The 7,143-nt window shown below is 33.6% G+C and overlaps 1 long non-coding RNA gene across 1 annotated transcript; it reads right to left on the bottom strand.

Moving 5' to 3' along the window:
* Nucleotides 1-6,276: 6,276 nt before the first annotated feature.
* LOC139506774 (uncharacterized) lies at nucleotides 6,277-6,809 on the bottom strand. Its single transcript, XR_011660347.1, has 2 exons — nucleotides 6,691-6,809; nucleotides 6,277-6,516 (listed from the first exon to the last, which is right to left on the bottom strand). It is a non-coding gene; the product is annotated as an uncharacterized lncRNA (long non-coding RNA).
* Nucleotides 6,810-7,143: the final 334 nt, after the last annotated feature.

Genomic DNA, 7,143 nt, shown 5'->3' with positions numbered 1-7,143 from the left:
CATTTGAAAATGCATGTACCAAGTCAGGAATATGAACATTTCTTGCCCATTCGTTTTTGATGCGTTTTGTTATTTGATTTTGCCATGTGATTATGGACTTTCCGAATTGATTTTCCTCTAAGTTCAGTATTTTTGTGATTTTACTTTTCAGTCATGTGACCATGACGTCATCAAGATTTTTTCATGGTCTAGTCCGGTTTTAAAGGGAATTTAGAATTAAATTATAAGAAATAACTGTAATATTTTGTCTGTCTATTCAAAATCACATACAAAATGTGGTGCACTTAACAGATATATCATGTTCTGGAGGGGTATTTGCGAAAAATACCAGTCAAGGGACTGTGAAATTTCCAGAGCCGCAAGTTGAGGGTAATTCGGTCCAACGACTGTTATTTTTCGCAAATACCCCTCCATAACATGATGTATCTGTTTAATTACACCGAATAGATATATGGATTGAAACTCTCTGTACCTGTAGATGAAGTTATTTTTGAGGATAAATAAGTGGACATTATCATAGAACCGCGGAAATTATACATGTACTAATACGCGTTAGTTCGCTTTCTTCATGTAACGTCATATCTGAAAAAAAATGGAGGGAATATGCCCGCGAGCAAAAAAAAGAAATATCCAAATCAGTGTGCACCACATTTTTTATGTCATTTTTTCATAGACAGAAAAAAATATTACAGTCCTTAAGATATTTCAATTTATACATGAAAATAAAGATTGATTCTTAAATTTTCACATTATGATAGAGAAAGAATAAACATATAATATTCATACGGGCTTAGGAAGACACAGACTATCCGAAAAACGTTTACTTAGCGTTGTCCCATATAACAAAATCGAAACATAAAACTCGAACATTTCGCGAAATGTTCACGCAACTCTTCGAAATTTTGCATGAACATTCTATGACGTGATATATTTTAGTTTTGGTTAACATGGCTGTCTCCATTTAAAATTTGAATACATATTTTCAAAAGAATATGATATACGGAAATGTCCCATCGGAAATTTAATTTGGAAACTTGAAACATTTCAGTTCAAAATAAAATTTTGACAGATAATTCATTAAATTGTAAGCACGATCGTTTTGTACTAAGTGTAAGCTCCCAAAATTCGAATTGAAAAATAAATTGAGCTACATATTCAATTCAAAACAATATAGATTTGCAATGTCTTGCGGAAATGCCCTAGTTAAACTTTCATGCCTTCACAAAACTTTTACGGCCAAAGAAACAGAGATTTGATTTCGTGAAGATTATTTTTCGGCTTTGTTAACTATATTAATTAAAAGTACTTTCAAAGTTGCAGTTGGTACACCAAATAGCATTAAGATTACAGGGTTATCTTTCAAAAATACGGATAATGAAAATGCCAAGTGCAAGTTTGTCCGTTATCATAATTTGACGTCGCCACAAGCGTTAGGGGACGGCATGAATTGCATTCGCGTGTTCCTTCCTCCACATAATATTAATGTTCTGCTTTCAACAAAACGAAATGATGCACACATTGCAAAAATACACATCTATAAGACGATCAAAAAGTAAGAAAACTTCAGAATCATAACTATAGGATATTGTATGTCACTGCTTGAATAAAACCATACTCGGGTTGAATATATAATGCAGCAATATTCCTCCAAAAACACATAATTACTAGCTGTAAAATTGGATATCCTATGTTAATTATAAAATCATATTGAATTGGATTCTCACGGCATTTATACTTCTGTGTTATACTTTTGCATTTACCCAAAAAGGAAGAATTAGATAGTGCGCGTTTGCAATTTAATGTCATTTTTCTGTTACACTAAATGGTAGCAATAAATGCCGAAATGCAAAGGAAGATGTATGAACTGCAAACATTTAAATGGTAGCAATAAATGCCGAAATGCAAAGGAAGATGCATGAACTGCAAACATTTAAATGTAAAAAAAAACAACATTACGTTACTTTTGGAAGCGTCACCTTGGTCGAGAGTCCCAAAATATATAGGATTCAGATATACAATTAAAAAACTATTTAATTTCAATTGTTCTTTTGTTCATTTAATCCATCTTATTAAAATAATAATAATTTGTAAAACTAAAAAAAAAAGATTGTGATAAATGTTTGTTTAAATTTAACCCATAAGATGACATGTATGGTTAGGTCGTACTGGACCATACGCGTATACTCATCGTGACAGTCCGACCGTACGCATAGGTCGGACCGTACGAGTATACGTATACGGTCCGGACCGTATGCGTACGGTCCAAATACTCATATGGTCTGGAACATAAATAAGCCAATATGTACAGATTGGTGAGAGACGATAACAAGTTACGCAATTATATGTATGTACATTAATAAACATGAAAAGCAAAATTATACAACATAATTACTTATTATCCTTGTATGGCGAATTGATATTTTTAGGCTTTTGATAATTCTTTAGCTGGTTTAATTCATATAGATCAAAACAATATGAAATTTGGAGTGAACAAAACATTATCCTAATAAAAAAAAGTCTCACAGATTTAAGTACATGCCAAGAAATCCTCGCTAAAATTTCCGGTCGACCCCCTACGGCAGTCATTAGCGGCAGTCATTAGTAGCTAAAGATTTGATTTCATTGAAGAAATTAATTTATGACCTTCATGTACGTGTCGCTTAGAACACAGCCATATACCAAATGGTCAATATTAATCATCCATGTAATTTGCTCTATGGGGTGTTTGCAGAATTTCAACGGAGGCAATTTCTTGGCATGGGAGAAAGGAAGAAAGCCCAATCACAATTTGTCCTATATTTGTTTTTTCTCTTTTTTAATTACATAAAAAAAATAACCCTTTCAAATATAGAGTTCATAAGATACAAATATTCCCTGTGGAACCCCCCCCCCCCCTTTTATTTGTGCTCTCTATTTTCAACCCTCGAATTAAGGGCATATCCAACAGTTTATTTTTGACGGTGAGAATTTTTTCCCTTTAAGATATTTTATTCTTCAATTGACAGAGAATCAAATTTTGCCAAAAAAAAAAATATGTTGTCGATTTCGTTTTTGCAAAAAATGCTGCTGTAAATTGAACATTTTTGCAATTTTGAAGAAACAAACGTTTTTTATTTAAAAAAAATAAATATGATTTTTTAATCCACATATACTTATATAATGGGGCTCAAATTGAAGCAAAATAGTTCAAGATGGTTAGAAAAATCTAACTTTACCATTGAAAGAATTAATTCCTACTCAAATAAAGCCAAAAACGTTATGGTTACCCCCCAAAACGGCAAGAAATGAACATTTGAAATGCACATTTAAGATTTTTTTAAATACTTCTAACGGTATCGATTTGACCAAAGTAAGATATGTTATTCTTTGAAAAAAATGGAACGTCATAACGTTTTGAAAAATATTTGTCACCATACTCGTTTTGAGAGAAATCAAGTATTATAATATTTTTTAGTCAATCCCTTCCGTAAGCCTCACAAATTGTGTCAAAAATTAAGACGTTTCGGGACGTAACGTTATATTTCCCCGCTAAAAAGGCAGTGCGACGGTGTGGAAGACAATTGTATTTTTACACAGTGACTTTGTTGGATAGTTGTCTCGATAGCAATCATATCGCATCTTCTTATTCATAATGGACCAGTATCTGTACGAGATAATAATTCAGTTAGCTTACTATTGTGTTCGTCAAAATTGTGAAACCCGGGTGTGAAACACGCAAACCATGGAATTACAAACTATTAAAATAGTCTCCGGCTCTGGTATATTTCATCCGTGTTTTAAAACAAACGTATCACACGTTAGAAATCCATTTCTGTGTGTCGGTCTATAGTACAAAGCAGGGTTAATTTTCATTTTATATTTACTTTTGATGTTTTTGTTCTGATTATTTTTTTGTTCATTTAATATGCCACTTGGCGTCCGTCATCTATAATCATTATTTATTTTACCGTTACTTTACAAAGAAGTGTTTTTCTTACACTGATTTATATAACATTGTCTATAATTTCACATATCGAAATCAATAAGGAGCACGTGGAATTTTGCAACCAAACACTTGTCTAAAATATCACCGACTCCGTATCATATATTCATGTTGCATTTTTTTTTTTTTGTTCTTTACAGGCTTCTAGCTATAACAAAAATCTGTATGTTGATTCTTAGTGTTTTAAATTATATGTGTCGTTGGGTTGCTGTCGTATTAATGTATACCTTTAAAATCTTTTTCATGAAAAAGGATTGATTGGGTATAGAAATATTCACATCTCTGGACTGCTCCCGTCCGACAGTTACGTGTATATCTTTGCTGAAATTGGGTGCGGCCGTTTAGCTGCTCGGATGTATAAATTTGCAGCCTCGTTTAGTCGAAATAAAAATGTCGTATAGCCGATGCATAGAGTAAGGAGAGTTTCGCGCTATCTATACGTTAAAATACCATCTAAATAAATGGTTGAAGGGATATACGAACTTCGAATAAAATCTATAAACAACAACAAAGGTCACATGAATCTTCAAATAGGTCACATGGCTGATTTTAACACATCTGTTGCGCCTTTTACAGTTGACTTGTAGATGAAAAAAAACTTTAATTAACAAAACAGATCAGTGAGACATTAACTTTAGAATAAACGAAACGGCCGAAAAAAAGTTGAATTTTATTATAAATTGTGGCCATTTTTTTCGTGTGTTTTTGCTTTTATGACATAATTACAATATATAATCATATGAAATTGACACAGTACTTTTTCCACCTAAACAAATGAATTCAAAGAGAAAGATGCGGAAAGAAATTCTAAAATTTTCGTTTAGAAATAAAATATAAAATAAAAATAAAATAACAAAACTGGAAAACTGTTTGAGACAATTAGCAGTTGAAAACTAATGATTATGCATCACTATATGAAACTGATGAATTGATTGCCCCCGTGCTCCAGTGGCAAATATATCACGACGAAGCGAAAGTGGATCTGAATTAAATGATGGATACATTACCAAGATATAAAAAGTTTGCTAGCGGTAAAACGTATGCCGAACTAGATAAAGTAGATAAAGTTGAATAATGATCAAAATCTTGAGTTAAGCTATTAGCCCCCCCCCCCCCCCCCCCCCCCTCCCCCCTTCTGGACCCGCTGACTCTTAAGAGGGCGTGTCTAATTAGTCTACAACTACACCATTTTTTTTTGTTAAATTATGTTTGTTTCCTCATACATAAGTAAACACCAACATCGTCAGATATTTTCTACTTTTCAGTGTATATGTAACAATGTTTTCCTATTTCAATATTTTTTTATTACTGTGTCATCTTTTGTTTTACATTGTTTACCGGTTAAAGGTCGTATTCGTTACGCTCATTCGCCAAAAAGATTCACATTGTGGCTCGCGGCTGATATGTTTCAATGTGTAGAAAACCCGATAATCTATACGTATTAGTTTTTTTGCCGATTCCCTCCGTACCCTTTCCCTTGAGGAAAGAAACCGCCCTTCCAGACGGCCATTATGACGTCGTTGAAACACCGTGAAATTACGGGAAACAATAGACGACGTTTACATTTGTTATTACCTCCCCTGAAACTGTTAGATATGCCCTTAAGCTTTCGAATCTAATTAAAATTAAAACCTTGCTTTCTAACCAATCTATTCATGTACCGGACCGGCAACTTTCTTTATTTAATACGAAAATCTACAGTGCCGTTATACACATGCATGTTGTTTGCTTGGAGTCTCCGCCCGAAAAGAAAGAAATAGTCTAACTCCAAGCTATTATATTCCTGCATCACGTTATTTTTACTGTGTGGAGCTTACATTTGAATAAATACCGAATATGGAAAGTGAAACTACAATTCAAAACATAAAGTCGGAAGGCACAAATAAGAAAAAGAAAGGTTTTTTTTGGCAAAAGGTGCAGGTAAATTCTCTCCGTGTTCAAAATATACATGAAATATTTGCCACTGCCCCTTTTCTGTTCTATGAATTCTAACCATGAGTTTTCTATCTGTTACTCCATGCCAAGAAATCCTCGCTAAAAATTCCGGTCGACCCCCTACGGCAGTCATTAGTAGCTAAAGATTTGATTTCATTGAAGAAATTAATTTATGACCTTCATGTACGTGTCGCTTAGAACACAGCCATATACCAAATGGTCAATATTAATCATCCATGTAATTTGCTCTATGGGGTGTTTGCAGAATTTCAACGGAGGCAATTTCTTGGCATGCATTCCAAGTTAATTTCGGAAAGCAAATAAAAATGGTATCCAATTCATATTCCATTTTTCCCTACCTTTGTGTCCCTTTCCCATGATTTTGTGGAGCATCGTTTCTTGTCTTCCAAGTGTTTCTCTCATCATGCTCTCGACTTTCAGGATTTTCTTTTCTAATACTTCATTACTGACCAGTTTCCCTTTATAACCGGAAATGGATAGTTTGCATGCGGACGACAACATAATACACCCGAATATCAAACCAGTAGCATAGTATAGCATTTTACCAAATTTCATACTGCTGTTAACAGCCATTTGAGCTGTAAAAAAAGAAACACTGGATAATATAATATCACGCAAAATTCCATCAAAAAAGCTGTTAATGTATTACTCAAATAATTCGAACGATCTAAAGTATATATATATCAATTCCTGTTATTGAAAATTCTCTTGAAAAAAAATATACCACAGAGCATACAAGTCTACCATCTTACCTTGTCTGTTCGTCTAGATCGTTGTTGTTTCCTTCTAAAACAACAATGTGACTCATACTCAAGCCCGCCATTCTGAAGTTGGGATACTTTCGCGGAAAAATGAAATTGGCGGCAATTAATAAAATTTCTCTTTTTTTCGGTTTCTTATTTGCCGGTTCAGTCGGAAATGATGTGGTATCTTTTTGTATATCTAAAATTGAACTATATATATTAATATAAAAGAAAAATAACTCAAATCATTTGGAAAGCATGCAAGTCCTTAGAAACGACTGCGTTTGCCACTTTTTATCCTGGTTCCCGGGTATTAGCTATTAGCCATACTCTCTCACGAGGTCCCGGTACGGGGTTATTATTTAAATTTCAAAATGGACCGGAAGTTGGCATTTGGGAGTCCGCCTCAAGTAAACAAAAGCTTTAAATTTTGGCCTTAGGAGACAGAAAATAACAAAACGA

The sequence above is a fragment of the Mytilus edulis genome, unplaced genomic scaffold (assembly GCF_963676685.1).
Source record: "Mytilus edulis unplaced genomic scaffold, xbMytEdul2.2 SCAFFOLD_1795, whole genome shotgun sequence".
Classification (NCBI taxonomy): Eukaryota; Metazoa; Mollusca; class Bivalvia; order Mytilida; family Mytilidae; genus Mytilus; species Mytilus edulis.
This window is presented reverse-complemented; position numbering and strand designations above follow the sequence as displayed.